Here is a 13,947-nt window from a genome sequence, read left to right as displayed (position 1 = left end):
AAAACTCCCCTCTACCCTGTGAAAGATAAAAACCCAAACTTGGAAGATGAGTTGGTAGAATCTAAACCCTGGGACCCCTTATTAAGCCTTCCTCCTCCCTACTATTCCCCTCCTCCCCCAGGGCAGAGATTGTTAGAGTCTGAGGACCTATAAAGTCTGCACAGGTTCCAGGGGAATCAGGAGGCCCATTGGCGCCAACTGCCCCATCAGATATGACCCATCAATGGTTGAGGAAAGAATTAACACAGTGCAAAAAGGAGGTACAGAATTTTCCATTTCCAAAAACTCTTGAAGGAAAGAGAGTAAGGGAACATCACCCCGTTAAATCCCTTTACCCCTTGAGGGAGGTGCCTATGGGGCCAAAGGAAGTCGGGTATGTAAATGCCCCATTAGCAAGTGCAGAAGTAAGAAATTTTAAGAAGGAGATGAAATCGCTAATAGAGGACCCAATGGGGCTGGCTGAGCAAATAGATCAGTTCCTAGGCTCTAGCCTATACACATGGTCTGAACTTATGTCCATATTAAACATCCTCTTTACGAAAGAGGAGAGAGGAATGATAAGAGGGGCTGCTATGAAAGAATGGGAAAGGCAACACCCGCCAGGGCAAGGGGTGATGGCAGCAGAGCAAAAATTTCCAAATACTGACCCTGATTGGGATAATAATGATAAAGAGGATAGGGCACAAATGAAGGATCTCAGAGACCTCATTGTAGAGGGAATAAAATTGGCAGTACCCAAATCTCAAAATTTGGATAAGGCCTTTGAGGTAAATCAAGAGAAAGATGAGTCTCCCTCTGCTTATCTACAAAGATTGAGAGAACAAGTAAGGAAATATTCAGGTATGGACCCTGATGACCCTGCAGCCCAGGGAATGTTAAAGGTCAGCTATGTGAAGGGATCTTGGCCTGATATTCAGAAAAAGATCCAGAAAATAGATGGATGGATGAATAAGCCATTGGAGGAGTTATTAAGGGAAGCACAGAAAGTATTTGTAAGAAGGGAGGACGAAAAACAAAAGCAGCAGGCTAAAGTCATGATAGCCACTGTTGACCACTTGGTCAAGAAAAGATTTGAAACAGGAAATGGAGGATGCAGACAGAGGCAAGACAGGGGAGGGGGCTGGGCTGATTTTAAAAAAGGAGCAAGGAAAATGCAGAACTCTGCAGGGTGTTATCATTGTGAAAAACCTGGCCATTTCAAAAGGGAGTGCCCAGACTTACAGAAGGAGGGTTGAGTTATACCGCTAATGAATTTTGAAGACTAGGAGAGTCAGAGGCTCCTCATCTCAGAAGTCCACCAGGAGCCTTTAGTAAATTTAAAGGTGGGCCCATATCAAGAGGAAATTACATTCTTGGTAGACAATGGAGCAGCTTGCTCCTCTGTAAATCATCTTCCAAAGGGGGCCAGGCTCTCTGGCAGTTCCCTCACTGTCACAGGGGTAAAAGGGGAGGGATTTAAAGTTCCCACTCTTGAACCTACTAACATTTGTTGGGAAAATAATCAAATCATAGCTCCCTTGTTGCACATCCCAGAAGCTGGGAGTAATTTATTAGGAAGAGACCTAATAATACCTATGGGACTGGATTTAGAGGTAAGGAATGGACGGATTGAGGTTTTGGCCCTGCTCACTGAAGAAGATGAAAAAGGCATTAAGGAGGAGGTATGGGTAAAAGAAGGAAACAGGGGAGGGTTGCAAATTCCCCCAATTAAAATCAAGTTAAAAAAGGAAGGGGAGGTCATGTGCCAGAAACAATATCCTATTCCTCTTAAAGGAAGACAGGGACTCCAACCCATCATTGAGGGTCTCCTTCGAGATGGACTCTTGGAAACCTGTATGTCCTCTTCTAATACTCCCATTCTCCCCATTCAGAAACCAGATGGTAGCTGGAGAATGGTGCAGGATCTAAGGGCCATTAATAAAATTGTCCAGGTTCGACACTCTGTAGTTCCTAATCCTTACACGCTCCTGAGTAAAATTCCCTTCCATCATAAGTGGTTTAGTGTAGTAGATTTAAAGGATGCCTTCTGGGCCTGTCCCCTTGATCCAGAAAGTAGAGACCTGTTTGCCTTTGAGTGGGAAGATCCCTTCAATGGGTGAAAGCAGCAATACAGATGGACGGTCTTACCTCAGGGTTTCACGGAGTCCCCCAATCTCTTTGGGCAAGAGTTAGAGAGGGTACTGGAAAAATTTCCAGTCCCACCTGAAATCACCCTTCTGCAATATGTAGATGATCTATTAATATCAGGTAAAGAAAGGCAAGTGGTGGCTCAAGCTACAAAAAATCTACTGAACTTTTTAGGGGAACAAGGATTAAGGGTATCTAAAAGTAAACTGCAATTTGTAGCAAGGGAAGTTAAGTACCTAAGCCACCTCATAAGTGAAGGAAAAAGAAAAATCCATCCAGAAAGAATCCAGGCCATAGTAGAGTTGCCTCTTCCTCAAACAAAAAGAGAGCTAAGAAAATTCCTGGGATTGGTAGGGTACTGTAGATTGTGGATAGATTCTTTTGCATCTCGAACTAAAGGGCTATACCAAAAATTACTAGAGGAAGAGCCTGACAAGATAGAATGGGAGGAAGTGGAAATAAAGGCTTTAAATGAACTTAAGCAGGCACTGGTGCAAGCTCCTGTTCTAGCACTTCCTTCCCTCAAAAAACCCTTTCACCTGTTACAGTAGATAAGGGAACAGCTTTGGGGGTCCTAACCCAAATCTGGAGAGGCCAAAGAAAGCCGGTGGCTTTCCTTTCAAAGGTTTTAGATCCAGTCTCTAGGGGGTGGCCTGGGTGTGTTCAAGCCATTGCAGCAACTGCCCTTTTAGTAGAAGAAAGCAGGAAATTAACCTTTGGAGGGGCATTAGTAGTTAGTACTCCTCATCAAGTGAGAACTATTCTGTCTCAAAGGGCAGGGAAATGGTTAACTGATTCCCGAATCTTAAAATATGAGGCAATCCTAATGGAAAAAGATGATTTGGTCTTAACAACAGATCATAGCCTAAACCCGGCCTCCTTCCTCTGGAAGGGGCCTGAGCAAGTAGAGACCCCTGAGCATGACTGTTTAGACCTAATTAAATACCAAACTCGAGTCCGAAATGATCTAAGGGATCTTCCCCTACACTCGGGGGAAAGACTGTTCATAGATGGATCCTCCAAAGTCCTAGAAGGAGAAAGGCACAATGGCTATGCAGTTGTAGATGGGATAACTTGTGAAGTAAAAGAAGCTAGCCGATTGCCCAATAAGTGGTCAGCTCAAACTTGTGAGTTGTATACACTAAATCAAGCCCTCAAATTATTAGAAGGAAAGGATGGTACAATATACACTGACTCTAAGTATGCCTTTGGGGTAGTCCACACCTTTGGAAAGATCTGGGAAGAAAGGGGATTAATCAATAGCAAAGGAAAAGAACTGGTTCATGGGGAATTGGTGAAACAAGTATTAACCAATCTACTCTTACCTAGAGAAATATCAGTGGTGCATATAAATGGACATCAGAAGGGACCTACTTTTGAGGCAAAAGGCAATAGGTTGGCTGATGAAAAGGCTAAGGAGGCCTCTCTCTACCCCCCTTTAAAAATAAAGGTCCTAATACCCTCTATCCCTAAGGAATTTGGGGTCCCTACATTCTCTGCCAAAGAAGTAAAAGAGTTGAAACAGTTAGGAGCAACCTTAAATGATCAGGGGAAATGGTTTCTCCCAGATGGCAGACAAATGTTAAATAAACAAATGATGAGGGAGATATTAGCAGTCCTACACCAGGGGAGTCATTGGGGGGTACAAGCCGTGTGTGATGTAGTACTTAAACAATTTGGATGTGTAGGCCTTTATACAGTTGCTAAACAAATCTGTGAACGGTGCATAATTTGTCAAAAAATTAATAAAAAGGTTTTAAGAAAACAGGTACAAGGGGGAAGAGAGCCGGGCCTGAGACCATTCCAGAGCATTCAAGTTGATTATACTGAAATGCCACCAATCGGTCGTTTAAAATATATTTTGGTAATTGTCGACCACCTCACTGGATGGGTGGAAGCCTACCCTCTATCCTCAGCTACAGCACTGGGAACTTCTAAAGTTATCCTTGAACAAATCATTCCCCGTTATGGGTTAGTGGAAAATATAGACTCTGATAATGGCAGTCACTTTACCTCCCATGTATTGCAGAATGTCATGAGAAGCCTGGGTGTCACTTGGGACTTCCACACTCCCTGGCATCCACCATCCTCTGGGAGAGTGGAAAGAATGAATCAAACCATAAAGAAACATCTTTCTAAATTAGTTTTGGAAACAAAGTTACCTTGGATCAAGTGCTTACCTATACCTCTACTAAGAATCAGGACTGCCCCTAGAAAAGAACTGGGAATTTCCCCTTATGAAATGCTTTTTGGTTTGCCTTTCCCCAGGAGGACTGGAGAGCTCCCCTCCCTAGACACAAAGGATCTTTTTCTTAAGAATTATATACTGGCCTTGTCTTCTACTTTATCATCTCTCAGGCACCGTGGACTGCTGGCTCAGACCCCGCCTCTTGAATTTGCTGCCCATCAACATCAGCCTGGCAGCTGGGTTCTGATCCAGTCATGGAGAGAATCCAAACTTCAACCAATCTGGGAAGGACCCTATCAAGTCTTGCTGACAACTGAGACAGCAGTCCGAATGGCAGAAAGAGGCTGGACTCATTACACACAAGTGAAGGAACCGGTGCCTGAACCAGATGATAAGTATCCAGCAACTCAACCTGAATCCTGGAAAGTGACTCCTACCTCAGATCCCCTAAGGATCACTTTAAATAGGCAACAGTTGAAAGAACATACTAGGAGGGAGGGAGGGCTGGATTAAACCCTGTGTTTGCATTGTGCTCTGTGTATAGCTTAATGATGAAATTGCTTACACTGATCATAATGTTCTATATTCAAGGAGTAACAGGTTATGCTAAGCTGGTTATAAGTGTAGTCAAAGGCTTAAAGTCTCAAACTGTACAATTTGATGTTTGTCAAGTAATGAGCTGTAAAAATCTAAAACATCAGCAACAACTGAGGGAGGAATATAAGCATTTATGTAACCAGACTGTTCAAATAGAAAGCAAGATTGTTGGGGGGCGAACATTTGAGAGTATAACTTATGAGACACCTAACCCCTGTTATTCTTGGAACACTGCTTGGTGGACCACACAGTATGAGGGATGGGTCTTACCCAGGTTGGAGGAAAAACCATTAAGGGAAACTTGGCTGGAATTTAACTCTCCAGTTCAAATTGACCCCAAGGTCATTAGAATACTTAAGGCCAAAGACTTAAAGCAAACCACAGAAATAGAGAACAGGTTATGGAAATACAAATGCTTGGGTAGAATGGGGCAAACATACCATCCAGAGTCTAAACAGAAGTGACTGTTATGCTTGTACAACCAAACAACCCACTGTTCGGATTATGCCCTTCCCCTTGGGGATTGTCCTAGTTTGCTAATGCTGCAGAATGCAAAACACCAGAGATGGATTGGCTTTTATAAAACGGGGATTTATTTCGCTACACAGTTACAGTCTTAAGGCCACAAAGCGTCCAAGGCAACACATCAGCAATTGGGTACCCTCACCGGAGGATGGCCAATGGCCTCCGGAAAACCTCTGTTAGCTAGGAAGGCAGCTGGCATCTGCTCCAAAGCTCCGGCCTCAAAACGGCTTTCTCCCGGGACGTTCCTCTCCAGCAAGCTTGCTTCTCTTCAAAACATCACTCCCAGCTGCACTCTCTTCCTCCCCCCGAGTCAGCTCATTTATGTAACTCCACTGATCAAGGCCCACCCCGAATGGGTGGGGCCACGCCTCCATGAGAACATCGCATCAGAATCATTGCCCACAGCTGGGTGGGGCACATTCCAAGCAAATCCAACCATCACCAAAACGCCTGCCCCACACAAAACCACAAAGATAATGGCATTTGGGGGACACAATACACTCAAACCGGCACATTCCACCCCCTGAACCCCAAAATGACATTATCTTTCCAAATACAAAATATATTCATTCCATCACAATATCACAAAAACTTAAATCATTTCAGTAACAAAAGTTAAGTACAAAATCCCATCAAAATCAGTTTAGGCTTGGTCAGTTCTAAGGCATAATTCCCCTCTAGCTGTGGATCTGTGAACCTAGAACAAGTTATGTGCTTCCAATATATAAAGGAGAGACATTCATAGGATAAACATTTCCATTGCCATAAGGAGAAACAGTAAGGAAAACAGGGTTAACAGGAGCAAAACAGTTCCTAAAACCCACAGGACAAAGTCCATTAGATTTCAAAGTCCGAGAGTCATTTACAGAACAATGTTGCATCCTTGGGGCTTGAGAGAGTGGGAGCCTAACCCTTCCTAAGGGCCTTTTCGGCAGCCCTTTCCTCTCCAAACACTTAGGTGAGTGCTCCAATATATCCACACATTGGGGAGACCACCTTCTCGGCCCCACCCTCCTCAAACATCGGGGCAGCTCCCGGATTCCCTTCCATCTCCGGGGCACACGCTCAACCCCTTCAGAACAGCGTGGTGGCAGCCAGGCTCTCCCCAATTCCCTGGGAATGTGCTCCACCCTCTTTGGGGCTTGGGGTGGCAGGACATTTCCTGAGCAACGAGGTGGAAGGCCCGCCCTCGACCTCCAGGGCAAACTCACCCTTTCCCTGCGTGTGGGCTGCTCCGCTCTCTCAGCCCTAGACCTCCTGACTCCAGACCTCAACCTCCACGGCTCTGTCTTTGAAGAAATTTTTCCTTTAATTTTTTCCTTGTCTGTCTCCTCCAGTCCAGACCGGCAATGGCTCTGTCTATAAAGATCTCGCAAAAATTCTGTTGGCTTTGCATGAAGCATGCAGGGGTCAAAGCCATCAGACAATAGGAGTTTCCACAAATCCTTTCTGCTTAACTCCTTATCCAATCTTGGCTTGTCCTCAGGTTGGGCTGTAGCTTCTGGGATTCCACCCCCTGGAAGCCTGTAATTTTCCAAGCCATCAACTTCTGGTTTCTTTGAACCCAAGAGTTCAGTTCTAAGTTTATCTCTCTCTGCTCGCATTTTACTATAAGCTGCAAGGAGAAGCCAGGATATGTCCTCCACACGTAGTCTGGAGATCTCCTCAGCTAAGTATTCCAAGTTGTTGCTTCCAGATTCGTCCTTCCATCTGACACCAGGACTCAATTTTGCCAAATTCTCTGCCACTTTAAAACAAGGATCGCCTTTCTTCCAGTTTACAACACATTCATCATTTCTGTTCAAGTCCTCATCAGAAGTATCTTTAGAGTCCATATTTCCACAAACAGTCTCTTTAAAGCAGTTTTGGCCTTTTCTGTCAAGCTCCTCACAACTCTTCCAGAAATTCCCCCTTATCCATTTAAAAAGCCGTTCCAACATGTTTGGTATTTGCAAACTCAGCAGCAAAAGCACCCCACTTCCGGTACCAAAATCTGTCCTAGTTTGCTAATGCTGCAGAATGCAAAACACCAGAGATGGATTGGCTTTTATAAAACGGGGATTTATTTCGCTACACAGTTACAGTCTTAAGGCCACAAAGCGTCCAAGGCAACACATCAGCAATCGGGTACCCTCACCGGAGGATGGCCAATGGCCTCCGGAAAACCTCTGTTAGCTAGGAAGGCAGCTGGCATCTGCTCCAAAGCTCCGGCCTCAAAACGGCTTTCTCCCGGGACGTTCCTCTCCAGCAAGCTTGCTTCTCTTCAAAACATCACTCCCAGCTGCACTCTCTTCCTCCCCCCGAGTCAGCTCATTTATGTAACTCCACTGATCAAGGCCCACCCCGAATGGGTGGGGCCACGCCTCCATGAGAACATCGCATCAGAATCATTGCCCACAGCTGGGTGGGGCACATTCCAAGCAAATCCAACCATCACCAAAACGCCTGCCCCACACAAAACCACAAAGATAATGGCATTTGGGGGACACAATACACTCAAACCGGCACAGGGATGAAAAAGCATGAAAGGGAGTTTAAATGTATAACACTCCTCTTTCAAAATGCTACTCCTGGTGAAAGTTGTAGTACATTGTCCTCCCTTTTCCCTCCAGTCCAGAAGGGAAGTGTCAAAGCCATACCAGCGTCTCACCTTGGTCCCAGAAACCACTCTGCCTGTCTCTCCAGATGGGAAGAAGGGCTCCAGGATCTTGGCACCATGGCTTTGTGTACACAGGTGTGGAATGTGAGCAAGGATAGTACTGGCAACTTCTCCAGCCTAACTATACCCCGAGCAGACCTCTGGTGGTACTGTGGGAAGGGCATCCTCTGGCCAACACTACCTGAAAGGTGAGGAGGAACCTGTGCTCTGGTTCAATTGGCTATCTCATTTACCCTGGCATTTGAAAGTAATAAGAAAGTACCAACCCAAGGCAAAGGAGAAAAGAAAAATGTACAAAATGTACCTAGTTCCTTCAATAAAAAAATGTTTGTAGATAGTATAGGGGTTCCCCAGAAAGTTCCTAATGAGTTTAAAGCTAAAAATCAAGTAGCTGCAGAATTTAAATCGTCCTTATTCTGGTGGGTCACCATCAATGAAAATGTCAATCATCAGCTAAAATTTATCAACTATACCAGGGATGTCATTAAAGAAATAGATGCCACTAGCCGAATGGCATGGGAAAATAGAATGACCGTAGACATGATGCTAGCTGAAAAAGGAGGTATCTGTGCTATAGTTGGGGGAAATTGTCACACATTCATCCCCAATAATACCGCACCTAATGGAACTATCACCAAAGCCCTACAAGGCTTAACAGCCTTATTTCAGAAACTAGAAAAGAATTCTAGCATTAACAACCCACTCACAGAATGGTTGGAAAATTGGTTCGAGAAATGGAAAGGAATTGCAACATCTATTTTAATTTTCCTTATCATTCCAGCCAAAATGTTTATAACAGCTGGATGCTACATAATCCTGTGTGCCCAAAGGCTAGTTCCAAAACCCATCAAAACCACTAGAATCAAAAATAAGACAGATCCCTATGATGAGGAATGTGAAAAGGCCCTTAGCAAATTTGAGAATCTAAAATGTGAAAACTAAAAGTGTTTAAAAAGAAAGAGGAGGGAATCTGTAAGAAAGGAATAAGTTTCATTTTCACATAGAGACAGCATGGAATAAGGGAAATGGAGGCAAAACCAGTTTAAACAAGCCCCAGACAAAGAGAAGAGAGAATCTGCCTGCTCCTTATATGGAAAAGTAACCATAGTTACTGGAATGTAAAGAGATATGAAGTAATATCAGAGGCAGGAACTCACAGCAAAAAAAATAAAAAAAAAAATTTGGGGGGGATAGGCTGATCAGTTCAAAATCTCAATAATGAGCTAGTTGGCTCTCTGGGATTGGCTGATCAGTTCAAAATCTCAATAATGAGCTAGTTGGCTCTCTGGGATTGGCTGTACAAATTAAAATCTCAAAAGATGAATTAGTTAGTGTTCTCGGATAGGCTGTAACCTCTGTAGTACCCAGTCAATGGGGAAACAGGGGAGGGACTTGCGAATTAGGAGTAGGAGATTTAAAGATCACCATTCTCTTCCTCTGGCGCACCAGCCTTCCACGTGTTTGGCTGGACACCCTATCTTGCAAGATCGTAAATAAATTCTTTTCTCCTCCAGAACCGAGAGAGCGTTTATTCCCTTACAGGTACCGCTTTATTTCCGACAGTCAGTTATATAAAATAATAATTTGCAAGAATGGTACTTGGCACTGGGTTACATTAATGCTTCTGGATAAACAGAAGCATTTAGAAAATACCAGCTGTTAAGCACTTTTTAATCTGTAACTTGAATTTCCAAAAGCATTTTTAAATGCTACTTTTCCACTGATAGATTCTAGGGACTCTAGTTCCAGCTGACATGGTTGATTTTAAAAAACAAATAAATCCCTAAACCACATGGTAATGGACTACTACACTTGCTTTTTATATCATATGGAAACATTTCCAGGCATACCAAAAGTAGAAGAAAACCTGCCAAATGAAAGTACTGTAAATAAAGTTCATCTTATGTACCCTAGAGCAGAAAAGTTCAAAAATCAAAAGACCATCCCTTCCCACACCCACACAAAACCCCACGCAAAACACTTTTGTTCTGAGCCTAACATTTCCCCAAAATGCTAAAAGGAGAAGCTTTACATTCTTCAAGTTGCAGCAGTAACTGTTTAAAGCACCACACTACACAGGAAATGCTACATTGGGTTTAGGGGCTGCCTACCCATCCCTTACCACCCCCACCCCAGTAATATGTGAAAGCTCCAGTTAAAGTTTTTCTTTTGCTAATAAAGGCATACCATCTAGTGTGCTAAAGACTAAAACTAGCAGCATTAGAGCAGTAAAGTGAAAATAGGAAGCCTAGAGGAATGATCTAAATGCCTACTTAGAAGAAACAGTGCAGCAGACAGGACCCTTTGTCCTCTTGTTTCTGTTTGCAGGGAAGTGGTTGAATTCAACAGGCAGATTTACCCACATTAACAAAAATTTAACAAAGCTCCCCCCACCAAGATGCCAGAATAAAACCTGACCTTTCCAGTCAAAGGGCACAGAGAGGCCTCTTCCACATCATGGAGTTGAATGAGTTCAAAGATTTGCAATAAAGGAAAAAGGAAAGCATTAGGGATATGATGGAAACAAGCCTTAGAGTTCATCAAACAGTCACACCAAGTTTCTCCAGCACAGAGACACCCTTTTCTTGGTATTCTTGTTGGGTCATCCAAAAGTTGTCTTTCTCTTTCATGATATCTGCTAGAATGGCACCACCCAGGAATAACATGTGCTTTCTGTGAGGTGGGTCTTCAATGCAGATCTTAAATTTAGGAAGTTTTTCTACATCTCCTTTTAAAATTCATTCTAGGTAAAGTTGTTTAAGTTCACGTTCCAACCATGATGGCAGCCCAGGATACATAATAGATCCCCAAGAAAGCACAATGTGCTTATAGAATTCAGATCTGGTATCAATATCAGCCACCTGGATTGTGTTAAAAAGCAATTCAGCAACACCTATTCCCTCTATGTTGATCAAGTAAGGCTGAAATAAAGTTTCTGCTGCTTCAAATCTCTCTCCCCCAACTTTGATAATGCAAACATCTGGGATTGTATAAGATTTAACTAATACTGTGGTTTCTAAGGCCAGTTTCTGCTCTTGCTCAATATTATATCCCACATAACACAATTTCTCCTTAATCATATGAACAGTTTCAAAATCAGCAGAATGGTTGAAGGTGTATCCTCTCAACAGAAGCAGCTTGACAAGATATCTGGTAATATTCCTCCGAGCAATATCCAGTCTCCTGGTAAGGTGAGCAAGAGAAAAGCCTTCATACACTGGGCAAATGTGAGTTACCCCATTGCGAGAGTCCACCACTACACCAGTCAACAAACCTTGAGCATACAAAGTAAGAACTGCCTGGATGGCTACATACATGCCAGAAAACTGGTAAGTTTCAAACATTACCTCTACAGTCCTCTCTGTTTTTAGTTGGGTTCATAGGTGGTTCTGTGAGCAAGATGTTACAATTTCTGGTATCTATATTAAGTTTCTCTGGTCCAAATGTATAGTCTCAGGTGTTTCATGTCATCCCAATTTCGGACTATGCCATTAGTTAGTTGACTTCTAACACTGAGCGTAATTCACTTGCCTCATCACCAACCATTAGATCCTTGATTTCAATGTTTCCCACTTTGGTGGTTGATCTGATAATAGGTCTTCCAACCAAAGCTGGGAAGATATGTTCTGGAAAATTAGAGCCTGCATAGCCACACTTCACAAACCCAGTGCTGTTGTCAGACACCACCACCTTCCTGCCCTGGCTGTCCATTGTCAACCCCAAGTACCACCTTTAAAGTAATAACATTGAATGTTAATGGATTAAATTCCCCAATCAAAGGACATAGATTGGCAGAATGGATAATAAAATTTGATCCATCTATATGCCGTTTACAAGAGACTCATTTTAGAACTAAAGATACAAGTAGGTTGAAAGTGAAAGGCCGGAAAAAGATATTCCATGCAAGCAGTAGCCAAAAAAATCTGGGATATCTATACTAATATCAGACAAAATAGACCTTAAATTCAAAAATGATATGAGATAAAGGACTTGGTATATTAATAAAAGGGGCAATTAACCAAGAAGAAATAACAACCATAAATATCTATGCACCTAATCAAGGTGCCCCAAAGTGCAGGAGGTAAACACTGGCAAAACTGAATGGAGTAACAATTGTCTCTACAATAATAGTGGGAGACTTCAACACACCACTCTCTTCAAAAAAAATAGAACATCTAAACATAGGATCAATAAGGAAACAGAGAACCTAAATAATATGATAAATGAACTACACCTAACAGAAAAATATACAACATTGTAAGCCCAAACAGCAGGATATACAGTTTTCTCAAGTGCTTATGGAACACTCCCAAATATATGGAGGTTAAACAACATGCTCATAAACAATCAGAGGCTCAAAGAAGAAATTGCAAGATAAATAAGTAAATATCTCAAGATGAATGAAAATGAGAACACAATATATGAAAACTTTTGGGATGCAGCAAAGGCAGTGCTGAGAGGGAAATTTGTGGCTCTAAATGCCTACACTAAGAGGGAAGAAAGAGCTAAAATCAAAGACCTAACTGAACACCTGGAGAAATGAGATGATGAACAGCAAACTAATCCCAAAGCAAGCAGAAGGAAAGAAACAACAAAGATTAGAGCAGAAATAAATGAAATTGAGAACAACAACAACAACAAAACAATGGAATAATGAAACCAAGGTTGGTTCTTTAAGAAGATGAATAACATTGACACACCCTTAGCTAGACTAACAGAAATTGACAAAATAAATAAAATAAAATCAGATATGAGAGGGGTATCATTAACACAGACTCCAAAGAAATAAAAAAGATCATAAGAGGATACTGTGAACAACTGTATGCCCACAAACTAGACAACTTATATGAAATACAGTTTCCTAGAAACACATGAACAACTTACACTGACTTGAGAAGAAACAGAATACTTCAACAAACCAATCATAAGTAAAGAGATCGAATCAGTCATCAAAAACCTACCCCCCCCCCAAAAAAAAGTCCAGGACTAGAGGACTTCACAGGTGAATTCTACCAATCATTCCAAGAATTAATACCAACCCTGCTCAAACTCTTCCAAAAAAATTGAAGAGGAGGGAACACTACCTAACTCATTCTATGAAGCCAACATCACCCCAATATCAAAGCCTGATAAAGATACTACAAAAAAAGAAATCACAGACCAATGTTTCTAATGAATATAAATGCAAAAATCCTCAGGAAAATACCTGCAAATCAAATACAACAGCACATTAAAAGAATTATACACCATGATCAAGTGGGTTTTATCCCAGCCATGCAAGAGTATTTCAACACAAGAAAACCAATTAACATAATTCACCACATTAATAACCAAAGGGGAAAAACCACATGGTCATCTTGATCGATGCAGAAAAAGCATTTGACAAAATCCAGCACCCTTTCTTGAAAAAAACCCTTCAAAAGGTAGGAATTGAAGGAAACTTCCTCAACTTGATAAAGGGCATACATGAAAAACCCATAGCTAACATCATACTCAACAATGAAATAGTGAAAGCTTTCCCTCTAAGATTGGGAATGAGACAAGGCTACCCACTGTCACCACTGTTGTTCGAAATGGTACTAGGGGTGCTAGCTAGACCAATTAGGCAATAAAAAGAAATAAAAGGCATCCAAATTGGAAAGGAAGAAGTAACACTTTCATTAATTTCAGATCACATGATCCTATATAGGGAAAGTCCCAAAAAACCTACAAGAAAGCCACTTGTAGCTAAGAAAGCAATTCAGCAAAGTGTTGGGGTACAATATCAACACACAAAAATCAGTAGTGTTTCTATAAACCAGTATATTTAGCAATCTGAGGGGGAAATAAAGAAAAAAATTCCATTTATGAA

The 13,947-nt window shown here is 42.1% G+C and overlaps 1 pseudogene; it reads right to left on the bottom strand.

The window, feature by feature from the left end:
- Window positions 1-10,636: 10,636 nt before the first annotated feature.
- Window positions 10,637-11,807, bottom strand: LOC119519616 (annotated as a pseudogene).
- Between the last annotated feature and the right edge of the window lie 2,140 nt (window positions 11,808-13,947).

Source organism: Choloepus didactylus, chromosome 23 (genome assembly GCF_015220235.1).
Source record: "Choloepus didactylus isolate mChoDid1 chromosome 23, mChoDid1.pri, whole genome shotgun sequence".
Lineage (NCBI taxonomy): Eukaryota > Metazoa > Chordata > Mammalia > Pilosa > Megalonychidae > Choloepus > Choloepus didactylus.
Note: the sequence above shows the minus strand (reverse complement) of the source record. Positions and strands in the feature narration are given on the sequence as shown.